The 18,971-nt window shown below is 31.3% G+C and overlaps 1 long non-coding RNA gene across 2 annotated transcripts; it reads right to left on the reverse strand.

Moving 5' to 3' along the window:
- Window positions 11,096–12,728, reverse strand: LOC108662290. Of its 2 annotated transcripts, none has more exons than XR_001928155.1 (3): window positions 12,687–12,728; window positions 11,954–12,027; window positions 11,096–11,133 (listed from the first exon to the last, which is right to left on the reverse strand). It is a non-coding gene; the product is annotated as an uncharacterized LOC108662290 (long non-coding RNA). The 2 variants fall into 2 exon arrangements; XR_001928160.1 differs by lacking the exon at window positions 11,096–11,133 and adding an exon at window positions 11,561–11,596.

The following is an 18,971-nucleotide window of genomic DNA, read 5'->3' on the forward strand; positions in this document are numbered from 1 at the left end:
TCATTCGGGGGCCCACGAGTCATTGTAAATTAAATTACATAATCTGGTTATCTGTGCCACTGTATGTATGATTTTATTTTGCTTTTACGCTACAAAAATTATTTTACGCAGAGTTCTATAAATATTGTTTAATAAGAAAATAAAATATTTTATTTAATATTTTATTTAATTTGAATAGCTATAATTTCACTTTAAATAAATGTTTTAGACATCTAAACTTATTTTTAAACATGAAATGGATGTTTATTATTGGTATATCATATTTTTATCAAGGTTCAAAAATTTTAGGTAAAATGACCAAAATACCCTTATGTGGCAGAAATTATTTTTGTTTGTTTTTGATTTAAAAAAAGTTTATATTCCCTTAAAACATGTTATTTAGTAACTGTTGCTCACAGGGGAGAAGTAAAATTGATGCAAGAGCCTTGCGAGGTTTCGGTTGACATTCCGAGTAATGAATGGTCTATCGAGATATCGCGACGGTTGTCACGAGCTCGAAGGGAGTACAGGGTCGTGACATTGTATGAAAGATGGTTAAATGGTAATTCATGAATCATTCTATTCGAAATAAAATATTAATAATTTTTGAAATAAAATAAAATTATAATATAAAATTTTATTAACAATTTAAAAATAAGTTTTTAAATTCACCAATATAAATAGACATAAAGCAGAAAAAAAATTAACATTAGTTTTCACATTAGGTGATGCTCAACGTGATTTTATGCTTTCAAATTCATGAATGACTAAATTCGTGCCAATGATTTTGGTAATCTTTTTCTCAATGTAAAGTGTAAGTGTACTACCAAGAAAATCATCTTCTATCTTATTATCCAACCTCGTCTTTACAGTTTTCATGGTTGAAAATGCATGTAGTTGCTATCAAAAAAAAAAAATTTCAAAAAACTAAATGTTAGGGATTTCAAATTTGTATGAATTAAAAAATTTAGTATAGTTATTTAGACTAAATGTTAGGGATTTCAATATTTTCATGACTGAAAGTGCATGCTATGTAGTTGCCATAAAAAAAAGAGACTTCAAAATGCTAAATGTTAGGGATTTCAAATTTGTGCTAAATGTTAAAGATTTCAAATTTGTGCAAGTTAAAAGGTTTAGTATAGTTATTAGGCTAAATGTTAAGGATTTCAAATTTGTGCTAAATGTTAACAATAAGTTAAAGGGTTTGGTACATTTATTTAGTTCAAATGTTAGGGATTTCAAATTTGTGCTAAATGGTAGGGATTTCAATATTTTCATGATTGAAAATGAACATTATGTAGTTGCTATCGAGAAAAGAGAGTTCAAAATGCTAAATTGTCATGACCCAAATTCAATGCTCTGTGACAGGCATGCACAAGCTTGGCAAGCAAGCCCGTGAGACTCGAGGAAGCCTTCATAGTTAAGTCCTGATAAACACATGTAATATTAGGCATCATAGCCAACATCATTTCATTAAACTTAAATCCTTTAGTATCCAGCATTAGCCCTTCAGCTTGTAATAACGTTCAAGACTTAAACATAACATATACTAGGGGTGAGTAAATATAAACCAAACCGAACAATCGACCGAATATAAATGAGTTTGATTTTTTCGATTCGATTAGTTCGGTTATGGTAGTTTGGTTAGTAAATTATTTTGATTCGGTTTCGGTTAGAAAAATTTCTAACCGAACTAACCAAACTAATAGAACCTAAATAAGGGTATTATGGAGATTTTACATGAAAAAAATCCTAAACCTAAAATATTTATTGTTGTTTATATCATATAAATTATAAGAGTATTCATTTTATTTAATTTGATTTTTTAGGGTCATTTTTAATATTTTTTAATAGTAATTTATTTTAAAAAATATAGCATAAATAAATATATACAAACAAAAAATAAAAAATTTGTTAAGTTCGATTTTTGGAAACCAAACTGAACTAATCGAATTAGTTCGATTTTAGTTAATTCGGTTAGTTATATAGTTCGGTTCGGTTTTGGTTATTTTTAAAAAGGAGTTCGGTTAGTTTGGTTATTGGATATCCAAAACTGAACTAATCAAACTAACCGTTTGCACACCCCTAACATATACATAGCTATATATTGGTTAATTCACTAAGTCATTAAACATCCATTACATAACATAAGGCAATTTTGTGTCGTCATATTTCCTTTTTGACATACTTTATTTGACATTGCGGAAGCGTACATAAACCATGACTCAGACTGTGATGCAGCGAAGTGTTCATCAGTGGGAAAACTACTAGTTGTCAAAATCATGTGATTGTCTAAAAGACAACGCTAGCCACCAAGCATTCCTGTCTCTTTATTTGCACAATACAATTGAAATGGGTGAGTCACACTAGTACTTAGTAAGTGGAAGCATAAGATAGTTGTAAATGTGTAGGGATAGTTGCTACACATATCCTCTAATAATGCATGCATATCATATATCTCATGCAAATACATAATGGGGGCAAGTTAGACATCACCTGTCAATCATGGTTAGTCATAATCATGACAGCCATACTACGCTGCATGCATACACCTATCAATGTACTAAGGTGGTATAATCATCGTCACCTTACTCGATCAATATCATTATCAACATAGCCTCTTATCAGTTTAATCTATCGTATGAATCGACCTACCATATCACCGTTTACATATATGGCTTTGCATACATACCTTAAAGCGATCACCTCAATGCTAAATCATAGCTCCTCAAACATGCAGTATATATCATAATCATAAATCAATTACATATGGCTCTTACATCAAGCCTTTGCATTAATCATCATATCATGACACCATATAACATATTTCACATTTCAAAACCTAAGGTATGCCACTACGTAGTCATCATATCATATCATAGAGTGATCCTTCCTTGGACATCAGCAAATCCCGCACGATGGCTAACTGGCGAAAAAACAAATCACGCCTAGTGCCAAAGCAACTGGCGAAATATCAAAGTCATTGTTCGGAGCAATCTCTCCACGAATGGCATCACAGTCCTCGTTTGAGGCAATATCCCAATAGACGACATCACCCGGTGTATTCTTCATAGGTGGCATCACAATCATCATTTGGAGTAATCTTTCCATGGATGGCATCGTACACAACAGGCGAGAATCAAAAGCGAAATTTTCAATCACTGCCCCTATTTACTACTATCCCTAAGGCACACACATAATCATTATTGCACGATAGGCGGGAATCATAGGTGGGACAAAACCACCATCTCTGCCTACAGAACATGCATAGTCATAGGGACATGGACACACTCAACCTCATAATATCCATTGCCCAAAATTCTTCCACGAACGAACATACATACCTCACATCATATCATCATCTTGAATCATCCATGGATGGAACATACATACCTCACATCATATCATCGTCCGGAATCATCTTCGGACGGATCATATATAATCCACATCATATCATCGTCTGGAATCATCTATAGATGGAACATGCATAATCCACATCATATCATTGTCTGGAATCATCTACGGATGGAACATACATACCTCACATCATATCATCGTCTGGAATTATCTACAAACAGAACATATTCCTCAACACAATTATAGTTCATCATATTAGTCATCTTGACATATTCAATCATTCGTAATCATGCCTTATTTCTCATCTCAAGAACATAATCATCGGCATGTTAGTTATTTAGCCTAAGACAATCCTTTTAGGCAATTCACATAATTCTCAAAACGTTCACTAATATAGACATAATGTTTCTAGACGTATCGACCATAGAGACACTTAACATAGTGTCATTGTTTCCATTTCATTAACTCATATTTACTTCAACATCATTAGCCTAGGCATAATCTTTCTAAGCATATCACATCATTCTCACATATTTTCTAGTCTAGGAATTCTACCTCTAGACATGCTTATAGCTCATACATAGCATACATTATGCATTATCATCATTGAAACATATATGCATCATAATCATTATGCTCCTATGCATAAAAGTTTCCCACTCACCTCAACACTCTAGAGGTGCTCCTTAGTCGAGCTTAAATCTTTAACCTCCAATTGTCTTTTAAGCATATCAAAACATTACCAACCCATTAAATCTCGAATTTCGAAAAATGCCAGCTTTTCTGAAAATAATCAAATCTTTAACAATCCAACACATAAGCTCAAATCCTTTAACAATGAGCTAAACCCATACCTTAAGAGTTGGATTATGTTATCGTTCACCTTAAATATCTAGTCAACTTAAGGGGGTCAATTTCTCTTTAAAGTTAGACCAAGATTGAATTTGAGTTAGTACCTGTTTAAACTAAGAATCAATCAATAATAATGCTTACTCTCATCTTTAGAGATGTTTTCCAAGCTTCACATTTACTCCCATTAACTCCAAGTGCTTCAAAAATCAATTTAGAAGTTAGGGTTTTGAGCTTTAAAGAGAAAAAATAAAAATGACATAACTAATTTTTGGAGATGAAATCACTTATCTCTATCACTTAGTATCCAAGATTGATTATTGGATTTGAATGGGTTTGAAGGGTGTAAAATTTGAGAGAAAATGGTGGAGGAATGAAGAAAAATGAAAGAAAATGAAAAAGATTCGGTTTTGGGGCTTTTGAGCCCGATTCTTGTTGAGTTGGCACCTCAAGATCGACTATGGGAGCTTGGTACTCGATCCTAGACCAGATTGTTTACTCCAAATCCTATTGCCTGCCCTAAGATCAACTACAAGGGTTTTGTACTTGATCCTAAGCTAGTGTTATTATTTACCCCTAAATTTTTCTTCATAGATTATTTACCTTTAAATTTATGCTTCACAAGATCAATCCTCTAAGCACTAAGATTGACTCTTGAGGTTCAAATTCATAAAAATTGGTTTTTTTTAGGCCCAAACTCATTGCAAATCTTCCCTACAATCTCCAATCATTCATATTTCACTTGGATTAACACATAAGTTCATCATACACACCAATTTCTCATTCGTGCCTTATATTGCATAGCATATCAATTATCATGACATAATTTACATACATATCATATTCAATTTAGTGCCAAACATATGCACTATATCATTCATGTGCCAAGCATATGCACAACATTATTTTAGCTTTTACATACTCATATATTCCTTGACCATCTCTCTATGGACATAAGCATTTCTTGAATTCATAAATATATACGCCAAAAGTTCAATTTAGTTCATCAATTGGCTTGGTTTACCTTACATAGTTCGTACCAAAAATCAAGGGTGTTACATAAATGTTAAGGATTTTAAATTTGTGCTAAATGTTAGGGATTTCAATAAGTTTAAGGATTTAGTATAGCTATTTAGATTAAATGTTATGGATTTCAAATTTATGCGAGTTAAAAGGTTTTATAGTTGTTTAGTTTGGACAGATGAAATGGTTTAGTATAGCTATTTAGATTAAAAAGAGATTTCAAAATGTAAAATGTTAGGGATTTCAAATTTGTGCTAAATGTTAGGGATTTCAAATTTGTTTGAGTCAAAAAGTTTAGAATAGTTATTTAGGCTAAATGTTAAGGATTTCATTATTTTCATAATTGAAAATGCATGTTATATAGTTTCCATCGAAAAAAGAGAGTTTAAAATGCTAAATGTTAGGGAATTCAAATTTGTGCTAAATGTTAAGGATTTCAATAAATTAAAGGGTTTAGTATAGCTATTTAGGCTAAATGTAAGGGATTTCAAAATTTTCCTAAATGTTAGGGATTTCAATATTTTCATGATTGAAAATGCATACTATGTAGTTGCTTTAAAAAAATAGAGTTCAAAAGGTTAAACGTCAGGGATTTCAATTTGTACTAGATGTTAAGAATTTTAATAAGTTAAAAGATTTAGACTAAATGTCAAGGATTTCAAATTTATGCGAGTTAAAGGGTTTAGTATAATTATTTAGTTTGGAGAGTTTAAATGTTTAGTATAGTTATTTAGATTATTTATGCAACGTAAAGGTTAGTATAATTATTTATTTGAAAAAGCAAAATTTATTTGATTGATTCACAAAATAAATGAATTTAAGAAAGGTCGAACCAAGCTTTTAAACAATAAATTAATGACTTACCATTACTCTAAAACAATTTATTTAATTTGATTATGGATGGTAAAACTATATCTATCTAATTTTCTATATGTAATATAAAAATTAATTAAAAATTAGGGGTGACAATCGCCACCCCTCTCCCTCTGTCCTTGATTATGAGAATTTTTTTCCCATGTATTATTTTCACCTAAATATATTGTTTTTATTTTCTTTTAAAAAATATTTGTTTCATTTCAATTGCTTTCAAGCTACTTTCATTTCAGCCATGAATGTTCAATTGTGACCCGATCGTTGGATTATGATAATTATTTAAACTTGCTTTTTAGTAATCAATGTTATTCTTCTTTTATTTTTTGTTTATATATATATATATATAAACAAGATATAAAACACATCTAAAAAAATATTGTGTCATGTCAATTACTTTCAAGCTGCTTTAATTTCAGCCATGACTGCTCAATTGTGACCCCGGTCGTTAGATTATGATAAATATCTAAACTTGCTTTATAGTAACCAATATTATTCTTTTTTTTTTATTTTTAGTGTATATATATATATATATATATATAAACAAATAAAANAAACAAGATATAAAACACATCTAAAAAAATATTGTGTCATGTCAATTACTTTCAAGCTGCTTTAATTTCAGCCATGACTGCTCAATTGTGACCCCGGTCGTTAGATTATGATAAATATCTAAACTTGCTTTATAGTAACCATATTATTCTTTTTTTTATTTTATTACTATATATATATATATATATAAACAAAATATAAAACACATCTAAGTCATGAAAAATGAGGGCAAGTACAGAGAAAAACAAGTTTATTTTTTGATTTTATAATCATTTTAAATTTAATTGAGTAAAAGTGATTCGAATCTTACTCTTTAAGCTGAAGATAATATACCAACCAATGAGCCAAATGTTCGGATGCAACATTGATTTTAATGTATTTCATATTAAAATTTTTAATATGGAATGATATTTATGCTTTTTAATACCAAAAATTTAAAAATATATGAAAAAATAAATTTAGAATACAAAAAAATAGAGTATTAAATGTTCATAAAAAATATAATTTTGAATATCTATAAAAAAATGAATAAAACAAAAGGAACGTCCATAGTAGGTGTTAATAAATCATTGATTATAATTTTGGAGTTAGATTCTATGAAACTTCAACTTCAATAGGGTGTTTGATATTCATGACCATTAATATTGGACCATACGTGTAGCACATTGTTAGGTTTTTTTTTTTTTTGAAATACAAATGTTGCAGCAACTGTAAAACAGGCCAAAACCTTTAACTTTTGAATAAGATTTGTAAGTCATAATATTGAACTTGAGTTCATTTTTGAAAAACTTTAACTTTGAAAGATGTATATTATATTCCAAAAGTTAGGAAAAATTTAGTTTCTGAAAGTTTATTGAATAAGTTTGGTTTCAAGCTTGTATTCGAGGTAGACAAATTTATTTTATCCAATGGAGCAATATTTGTTGGAAAATGTTACATGTGTGAGGGAAATAATTAATAATAATAAGACTATTGTTTTTTTTAATACCTTTCTCGGCCTTTTGGCTAAGATCAAGTGTAGTAATAAGACTATTGTTTTTGTTTATATGGTTGAATCTTCTTATTTATTGCATTATAGATTAAGCCATTTAAATTATAGAAGATTGGATGATATGTATAAGTTAAACTTAATTTCAAAATTTAATCAAAAGATTGATAAATGCAATACATGCATGCTAACAAAAATAACAAGAAATCCTTTCGCTGAGGTTAAAAGAAATACAAAATTACTTGAACTAATACATAGTGATGTTTGTGATATGTATAGTAATCCAACATTGGTCAGAAAGAAATATTTTGTCACATTCTCTAAATATTATTATGTATATTTATTGCATTTAAAGATGAAGTGCTTGATAAATTTAAGATTTACAAATCAAAAGTTGAATTACATTGTGAATCTTTTATCAAGTGTTTAAAGATCATATAGAGGTAGATAATACTATAATCTAAGCTATTTTACTTCCATTGAGATAGTCCATGAAATTTCAATAGCTTACACACCATAACATAATGGTGTGTTAGAAAAGAAAAATAGGGTCTTGACTGAAATGATAAATGCAATGTTATCATATTTAGGTCTTGGACAATGTTTTTTGGTTAAAGCTTTATTAATAGCTTATTATATATTAAATAGAGTTCCTAAAAATGAAACTAAGATAAGTAGTGGACAAAAATAAAACCAAACCTTAGTTATTTGAAAGTTTAGGGATGTAGAGTAGTAGTTAAAGTTCTAGAGCCAAAAGGAAAGAGAAATAGAATGCATATTCATAGGATATTGTGCAATATAGTAAAGTATATAGGTTCATAGTAATTGAACCAAATGATTCAAATTTGATCAACAGTGTTTTTGAATCAAGAGATGCAATTTTTGATTAAAATATATTCAAATCTATTTCAAGAGAACTACAATCATTACAACCAATTCAATCAAATGGTATTCCATTCGAAAAGAAAATAAAAATAATGATGAATCTTGTCCAAAAGTAAGGAAAAGTAAAAAGGTTAGAAAGGCCAATGACTTTGTCCAAATTTCTATATGTTCCTTGTGGAAGGGACAAGTGAAAATCCAAACTATAAAATTCTTATTGTTTTTTGGAATTGGATGCTATTACATATGACAAGGCAATGAAGTATCAAGATTTGGCATTTCGGAAAGAAGTAATCAATGATGAGATGGACTCAACAATGAGAACCAACATTTGGATTTTGGTTGATCTTCTACTAAATTCCAAACCAATAGGTTGTAAATGGATTTTCAAAAAGAAAATAAAGGTGGATGGAACTTGGTAACTCTATTATATATAACTTTATTATATAGAGTCATTGTGTTATTAAGTTGGTTTTAAGTAGTTTTGATGTTTTTCTTTAATAAATCCATAACATGTTGAATTCTTTTAATTTAAGTAAATTAGTTCAATTTCATGTTAAAAGTCCTAGTTTGCCATCATTGATTTAGTTCTTTATTTTTGAAGGTTCTTAAGTGTATAAAGTTTAATGGATGATGAACCATGCAAGGATTGCTAGGTGCAAATTTTCACTAAATATACTGTGGTATCTCAAGCATAGCTTGTGCTATAGAAATCCAATTGATATAATTCTTAAGCTACTGGAAAGCGAAGTGAAAAGGGCTACAACTTTTATAGTTATCATTTTGCCTAATTCTAGTCAGATCATGGTAAAAATCATATAGGAAATAGTTGGACTGCTATTGTTCTGCATAAGGCATCTTGAAGGGGCCAATGCCGTGGCCTCAAGGACTTCAAGGATGCTTGCACCTCCCATACAAAAACCAAATAGGAGGGCATCACATCTCTACTTCATGGCCACACGCGGAGCTTACACGGGCACAAGATTTTTTGGATTCTACATATGATTGGACTTTTGTTTTTAGGGCTTTTGAAAGGAATATAAATAGGACTTTTCAATAGAGAAAAAGAGGAGGAGAGTGACACTTTTTTCAGAGAAAAAGGAGAACACTCTACATAGGGAAAAACGAGAAAAAAACAAGAAGGTTAAAGATCAAAATTGATAGAGAATTGTTTGTCACTTTAGTTTTGTTTTCTCTCTCTTTCTTTTGCTATAGATATGAATTATTTTCTTAAAAAAATGTTGTTTGCTATAGAAATTATGAGCTAAATAGTTTTTTCTAGGATTATGGTTGATCTTAGCATGTAACTTGGATCTTATCTTTCGTTTGCTTCATATTATTGGGCATGAAATTGCTTATTTCAAATCAATGATTATTGCTTCCATTTGCTTAATCAACATGATGGATTGATATGGATTTCTAAATGCAACTTGACAAAGGGAATTTAGAATAAACTACGGGTTTGAATAACTTGTGTTCATATAGCCTAGAGATTAGGTTAATTGATTAGCATTAAGTATAGAAATATAACTAAGTTTCCATGTGTAGTAAAAAATAGAACATAAATGTTATGAACCTTCCTTTAATTAATTCATATAGACATATTGTGATTAATTAGAGTAGGTATTTCTACAAGCACCTTGACAAAGACTTGTAGTTATTTGTGGTTTCTAGGCTAACAATTCAACCCAATGATTTAAATAAAATGAGAGAGATTAGTTTTAACTAAAATGTTAAGGGATTCCACAGTCCTAGGCATTTAATCAAATATTTTTTTACCAAATTTTGTCATCCATTCCTTAGCTTAGTATATTTAATTTAACTTTGTTATTAATTAATTTCTAAAAATTTTGTTCACTTGGATAAGATTAATTTGGAATAATTTTAGGATTTGGCTAGAATTTAGGAGTAATCCCTATGGGATATGGTACTCGACTTACTTCTATATTACTTTTTCGATACGTATACTTACGTGTACTAAATAGGCAACAAGTTTTTGGTGCTGTTGCTGGTGAATTGCATTCTTTATTTTTGCTAATGTTAATATCTAACAAATTAGTCTTAATTAAAGTTTTTCTTTTATTATTTTTCAAGTGTTTTTGGTAAATGTATGAGAAGAAGCTTAGAGATTATTTCTTGTGATCCAAAGATTGAGAGGACATTTAGAAGATGTCGTAAGGAAAATCTGCAAAATTCTTGTCACGACCCGAAACTCCCATCGAGCCCGTGACAACCGCCGCGAAGCCTCGACAAACATTCTTCCTCCGAATGCCCTTCGAGACCTCGCAAGGCTTTCGTACCAGTTTTTCCATTTCTCTCTCTTTTTTTCTTTTCTTTTTTTTGAATAATAAAATAAAATAAAAATATTAATTAAAATAATCTATTTTAATGTAAAACAATATATATATATATATATATATATTTTCGAAACATCAAAAATTAATTTTTTACACATAAAAACAAAATAAATTTATACATACTGTAATATAGAAAATTGGAGTATAAAATTTAAATTACAATGACACGTGGGCCCTAAATAACTGAGAAGGTTTAAGTGTATAACCTTGCTTTCTAGGATGCAACTCCGAAATTTACTTCTCGATGCAATTGACAGTCTATTACCTATTCTGAGCCTGAAAAATATATAGGAAGAAGGGGTGAGATTATAAAATCCCAGTGAGTAGACAGACATAATCAAAATAATCTAAAGCCGAGTAATAGGAGACAATTAAAATAATTCATCCCAACCCATATAAATAATTGGATTTCATCCAATTACTCAACATGGTTTATGCACTTTTCAAAAACTTAACCCTTGCCAAAAATCCATTCTCGGGGATACCCCGCGAAGGCATCCTATCGAGATCGCCAAGGCTGTTTATTTTCACACACACAAACACATTTCACCTCTGACAACACAGTCGTTCCTTGGAGTTGGCTGAGTCCCAATTTCCTGTGGTGGCTAGCATGAAGTGTACTCAAATCCTACCTCGAGAGTTATCCTACGCGCCTCTCCAATCGAGGTAAGCTCAATAATTGGGAACCGTGCCCCTCTAATTAGGCTGGCCCACGGAACCCCCGTCACTGCAGTGCCCACTTTATAATCCACCAACCAATAAAATCACAATAGTATGACATGGCTCACTTAACACATTCAAGGCAAATCAAAGCAGTTCACATATTCTTTAAATCATAAAAATAACCAGTCATACCCACATTTATCATAAGCCATTTAATGTAAAATCATGGATAAACAACACAATCATAGTATAGGTCTCCAATTACTCTATTTTTGAAATCATTATTAAATTTTCAAAAATTTTATAAAATTATTTTATAAAATCTCATTTTCCCATAAAACACAATAATTTTCCAATTAAACCATTTTTCCATAAAATCACACAATTAAATAAATCTACTCTAGATAATTAAGACGATAGTAAGTTTACTCACTGTACTAGGAGTAGATATACTCCTATTCTCGGTCCTCGGGTGTAGTCTTTTACCCGTATCAGATAGCTCACCACCTATCCACAATACATGACACAAAAAATTCAATAATTTGTGTCAAATCAATATATATTATTTCAGGCTCTTATCCATGCGTATGCACTAGATAGGGTGTGAAATGTTTGGACAATCGCTTAATCACAGTGTCCGACCTAACTCGCCTATACACGGTGTAAATTTCTAAAATCTCCAATTCAACTCCAATTCCATCCATTTCAATTTCAATTATCCAATTATATCCACAATACCTCAATGACTGTGAATGTGGTCCAATTTATCAGTTCGGATCACAAATTACGCTTTTACCCCTAATGGGTAAAAATTTCAATTTTTTTGCACCAAAAATTCCCATTTAATTTCCAACCTCATAATTCATCATTTTTCCATCTAATTCTCTTAAAATAAAGTCAACCTCATCCTCACACACCATTGGCTAGATTCGGCCTAGAGAAATTCATGGAGAAAATGAATATTTTTCTTGTTGTTTTACTCATAAACATGCTAAACTAACACTAAACACTAACATAGTTCAAAATCAAATTAATCTAACAACTTTCTCTCTCTAAACCCATATGATCAGATTTGAATCCATCATCAAAACACATAATTTAACCATGAAAAATAAGGAGAAATGCATGAAAATGATAAATCTTAAGCTAAGCTTGAAAAATCATACCTTTAAACACTTGATTCCTTGAAAAATCACACTTTTTCTTTGAATTTTCTCACTCTAGGGTTTGTTCTTATTTCTCTCTCTCTCCTGCTGGTTTTGGCTGACCCTCCCAATGAAGAATTCTGGAATTTTCAAGCCTTTTAATAGGCTTAATAAAATATTATTATTTTATTTACCTTTTGAATATTTTATTATTTTATTTTTTTCTAGCCATCTTTTTGACTTTCTTTTTCTACCACTCAATCCTCTTCACTTATCCATGTCTTCCATGAAATTTCTAGACTTTTCCAAAGTTTTGGTGGAGTAAATTTTTAAAAATTACACTTTTACCCCCGTAAAGTGAAAAATTACATTTTTACCCCAAAAACTGAAAAATTGCCCATAGACATATTTTTCATCCCTTATACTCATACCATTCTCCAATTTGTCAAATGTGATCTAAATTCTCTCAAAATCTCAAAATTTGTCCGTGGGTGGAAAAATTACGATTTTGCCCCTAGATAGTGAAAATTTCGATTTGACTCCGAATTGATCATCGAACTCCGAATTACCATTTTGAGTCATCCCTGAACTGTGAAACTCTTAATTTCACCTTAAAATTCCTATTTGAACTAGTTCGAGGTTTAATCGACTCAATAGTACCATTAGGGACAATATCATCTTTTAACGATTTCTTGAACTTCCTAAATATACAAACATTCTATCGAACATGTGAATGACATTATAATTATTTTACAAAGAAGGGTTTGACAATTCTACTCATATTGATACAATGGCCGAACAACAAAGAAAACATCATGTCTAAGAATGAGTAATGGAAGAAAATTGATTGTTAAAAGATTATGTTGTTCTGTCAGTACAAGGGCTTCATTCAAGCATCAGAAGGCTGATTATTCAAGCAAACAATTTTGAGATCAAGTCGGCCATCATCCAAATGATCTATACTTCAATCTTATTTAGGGGTTTATCAAATGACAATCCAAATGCCTATTTTTAATTTTCTAGAGATTTGCGATACTTTTAAGCATAATAGAGTGACCAATGATTTCATCAGACTAAAACTTTTCCTTTTCTCATTGTGAGACAAAGTGAAGATATGGTTAAATTCACTTCCTACGGGCTCCACTACGACTTGGGATGACCTTGCTCAGAAGTTTTTAGCCAAGTTTTTCCCCTCAGCCAAGATAAAAAAAAATGAGAAATGATATTACATCATTCACATAGCTTGATTCGGAGACGTTGTACGAGGCTTGGGAGAGATACAAGGACTTACTTAGGTGTTGCCCTCATCATGGTATTCCAAAGTGGCTCAAAGTTCAAACATTCTATAATGGGTTGAGTGGTCAAGTTCAGACAACTATTGATGCCATTGTTGGCAGAGCTCTTATGGCAAAATCCATTGATGAAGCGTATGACCTATTGGAGGAAATGATAGTGAACAACTATTAGTGGTCATATGAGAGATTAATACATAAAAGGGTAGTTAGAGTTCACGAGGTAGATGTTATCACTGCATTAACAACACAAGTAGCTGCCTTTACTAAGAAATTTGATTCTTTTGGTGTTCATTCAGTTCATAGTCTATTTATTTCTTAAGCTTATTGTGGAAATAGGCATGTGAGTGATTAGCGTCCAAGTAGTACAGAATCGGTTCAATTTATGGGCAACATGCAACACAATAATCCATACTCCAACATATACAATCTACGATGGAGGAATCACCTAAAATTCTCTTAGAACAACAATAAGAGGTCTTCATCAGCTTGGAGACATAATTTTTCACTAGAATTTTCATAACAAGCTAGACATCCAATGCAAGAACAGAAGTCATCTATGGAAGAATTGCTCATGCAATATATGGCTAAGATAGATGCTCTCATTCATAGTCAAGCATCTTCACTTAGAAATCTTGACACTTAAATTGGACAACTTCCTAGCACAATCAACAATAGGCCTAAAGGGACCTTACTTAGTGACATGGAAGCTAATTCTAGGAGGGAAGGTAAGGAATATTGCAATGCAATCACCCTTAGGAGCAAAAAAAAAGGTAAGTAGTAGTAAGCAAGCTGGGCAACAAGAGAAGTTAGTGAAAAATAAGACAATGGTTGACAATTCCAACAAGCAAGTTCAAGTGAATAATGCTAAGGCAACACCACCTCCTCCACCATTTCCTCAACGTTTTTAGAAACAAATGTTGGACAATCAATTTCAAAATTTTTTAAAGGTGTTTAAGAAATTTCACATCAACATACCTTTTGCAAAAGCTTTAAAGCAAATGCTTTCTTATGTGAAGTTTCTAAAAGACATATTGACAGAGAAAAGGAAACTAGAAAACTTTGAAACAATTTCACTTATTGAAGAGTGCAGTGTTACAATCCAAAATAAGCTTCCACTAAAGCTTAAAGATCCAGAGAGTTTTTCTATTCCTTACACTATTGGTAGTTTTATAAGTTCTAAAGCTTTAAGTGATTTGGGTGCTAATATTTCAATAACACTTATGTCTATTACCAGGAAACTTGGATTCAAGGAGATTCAGCCTATTATAGTTACCTTGCAGTTAGTAGACAGATTAATCAAGTACCTTTTTAGGATTATAAAGGATGTGTTGGTTAAAGTTGAGTATCTCTACATTCTGGTGGACTTCATTGTGCTTGAGATGAAAGAAGATGTGAAAATTCCTCTAATCTTGGAATGACCATTCTTGGCTATTACTGGCGCAATCATTGATGTGAAGGATGATAAGATAACTTTTAAAGTTGGAGAAGATGTAGTCGAGTTTAATATTTTCAATATAATTAAGCATCTTGCCTCTATAAATAGTTGTTATAGAGTGGATTTAATTGATGAGGGTAAGGCTAAGCTTATTTTTCCACTTACTAATGAGTAAGCACCAACCTTTGAGTTAAAGTCACCACCCCCAAATATCAAAACCAAGCAGTCGCATGAGGAACATCGTCCATCACCTCTTAGTTGTTTTGATTTTGAGGTTAAACAGTAAGTGTTACTCTCTAATTCACGCCTGAAGCTTTTTCTATGGAAACTCAAGGCAATATGGTTGGGTTATTTCAATGTGGTAAAGGTTTATCCATGTGGTGTAATAGAGATTGATAGTAAGGATACTAAAGCATTCATGGTTAATGGACTAAGCCTCAAGCCTTATTCTGTGGATGAAGAAGTGTAAAAAGGGGTGCCATAGTCAAGTTAGTGACTATAAAGAAGCATTTCTTTGGAAGCAACTCAAGTATTTGAATCTCTTATTCTTTTTATTTAAAGTTATTTTTTGTTCAGATTTTCCCATTAATTTGTTTTTGTTCTTTTTCTTATTTAAATTTTTGTCACCTTAATGGATCCTTCAACAATTTGGATATAATGAGGATGAAGAGGAATATTAGAGTATCTCCACTACTTAAGGGAGTATCCTTGACTTTTCTTCTTTGCTTTTTAACATTGAGGACAATGATAATTCTAAGTTTTGGGGGTGAGGGAACTTTTTAGTTTTTAAGCTTTGTTTTCTTCTTTTTAGGCTTTAAGTTTAATTAAGTTGTTCACCATTTAATTTTCTTCACATTTTAAAATTGTGAACTATAGTTAGTTGCCCCACTTTCTATGATCCACTTATCCAATGATAAAAATTAGTTAGTTGTATTTTTTTTGCTCTTAGTAAATGTGAATATTATTGGAGTATATGTTGAACTCTTATGTTGAGCATCATTGTAGGATGAGATTTTCGATAATTTGAGCACTATATTTCTTGCTTTGAATTATTGTGTACATTTAGGCTATCTTTGGATCGATTGAGTCTTTCGAGCCACCTTGCTATATATTTATCCTTAGAATACCCCATTGAGCCTAATGTAACCTTTTCCTTATTTAAACACTTAATTATTAGCCTAGACCCTTACATAAAAAATTCTAATCTTTTGCATTACTTACTCCTAAATGCATAAGTCAATTTAGAAAGTGTATTGAGTTAGAGAGTGAAAAGGTAGTAAAGATGAAAAGTGATTCAAAGCTCAAAAGCGTGATTGTATTCATCTCACTACCTAATAAAAAAAAGTTTGGGGGTGTGATATTGAGAAAAAGAAAAAGAAAAAAATAGAAAAAAGTAAAGTGTTCAACAAAAGAAAATATTGATGAAAAAGGGTGTAATTGGTGAAGGAAAATAAAGCTCTAAACAGGTCCTAGAATGACTATGTGCTTAGGGTGATTTGAGCCACATATTATCCCATATCCTACCTTGACCCTAATCATACATTACAAGTTGAATAAAGTCGTAAGGATCCTTGATTAAGTGTTAGTATACATTAGTGGAGAAAGAGATGAAAAGTAAACATACGAAACTCTAGACAAATTTGAATTTTTCATAAGCATAAATTTATCAAGATGGCATGATGTTCATTGCAAGAAACTTCACACACACATGGGAATTCATCCGTGAATGAGCTTGCATTTTGAGCTGAAATGAGAACTTGAATAATATTTATGTCTTGCTTTCAGTTGAGGAAATGAGATAACTTATGAGGAATTTAAAGGTGATCATGGACTTAGTGCAACCTACTTCTAGTGAAATGCTTTGTGTTGAAGATATTTTCTTTTGTTTTAAGTTTTACTTGAGGACTAGCAAAATATTAAGTTTAGGGGTGTGATATCTTTATTATATAGAGTTATCTTGCACATTTTTGGGCATGAAATTAGCTAAGTCCTTGTGTTATTATGTTAGTTTTAGATAATTTTTATGTTTTTTTGTTAATAAGTCCAAAGCATGTTAAATTATTTTTATTCAAGTAAATTAGTTCAATTTCATGTTAAAAGTCCTAATTTTCCATCACTAATTCAGTTCTTTATTTTTGAAGGTTCTCAAGTGTATAAAGCTTAAGGGATGATGAACCATGCAAGGATGGCAAGGTGTAGACTTTCACTGAACATTTTGTGGTATCTCAAATATAACTCATGGTAAAGAGCTCCAATCGATGTGATTCTTGAACCTTTGGAAAGCTAAGAGGAAGGGCTACAACTTTTATGTTTGTCACTTTGCCCAGTTCTTATCAGATCATGGTAAAAATCATGTTGGAAGTAGCTAGATAGCTACTGTTCTACACAAGGCAGCTTGAAAGGGCCAACACCGCGACCTCAAGGACTCCAATGCCGCAGTGCCAAGGATGCCTGCACCTCCCATACCAAAACTAGATAGGAGGTGTCAAGCCCAACTCTACAATATGTTTATTATGCCATTCTTACATAAGAATGCATATTTGCTTACTTGGGTACCTCGAAAATCGTTAAAAGACGACATTATACCAAATGGTACAATTAAGTTGAATTAAGCCTCGAACTAGTCCAAATAATGATTTTAAGAAGAAATTGAGAATTTTAAAACCCCAAAATGACTTAAAATGGTGATTTGGAGTTAGAGGACCGATTTGGAGTCAAATTGGAATTTTCATGACCTAGGAGCAAAATGGTCATTTTGCTACCCAAGGTTAAGATGTGAGTGTTGGATGAAATTTTTGACTAAGATTGATCATTTGGAGTATAATTTGAGTTTGAGAAGTGAAAAATTTTAATTTCGACATTTTTCTGAGCATAAAGGCAAAATAGTCATTTTCCCACCCCAAGGGCAAAATTATAATTTTACACCACGCAACACTTCTTCTAGCATATGGATTTTACCCAATATTATCATGGATAATTGAGAAAATTTATATGGTGGAGAGAGATTGCTTAATGGGTAAGTATGACACATGGACTAATGGAATGGTGACACATGGTAAATTCTTGTCCATTTAATATTTTCCTCTATAAAGCCAATTTGAACTCTTCCACATTCATTCTTATGGCCGGCCATAGGAAGAACAAAGGAAGAAAAGAAGAACAAAAACCCTAGAGTGAAAATTCAAGAGAAAATTGGTAGATTTCAAGTAATTAAGCCATCAAAGGTGAAATTTCTTAACTCTAGCTTGTGATCTATCTTTCCTATGCATTATTTTGCATTTTTCATGGTTGAATCACAAGATATCATGAAGGATTAGTGGTTGACCGAATTTGGAGAGAGAAGATTTGATGATTTATTTGATTAGATTTTGAGCTATTTTAGTGTTTATAGTTGATTTATCATGTTTGAAAGGAAAACAAGTAAGAAAAATCACATATTCTTCATGGATTCTTCATTGGTCGAATTTCATAAAGACAATATTGAAGATGAATCTTGTGATGTCTTATGTTATTTGGTTAGAATTTAATGAATTGTGGTGGTGGAAACCGAAAATGGTAATGTTTAGCATGAAAAAC

The sequence above is a fragment of the Theobroma cacao genome, chromosome 1 (genome assembly GCF_000208745.1).
Source record: "Theobroma cacao cultivar B97-61/B2 chromosome 1, Criollo_cocoa_genome_V2, whole genome shotgun sequence".
Classification (NCBI taxonomy): Eukaryota; Viridiplantae; Streptophyta; class Magnoliopsida; order Malvales; family Malvaceae; genus Theobroma; species Theobroma cacao.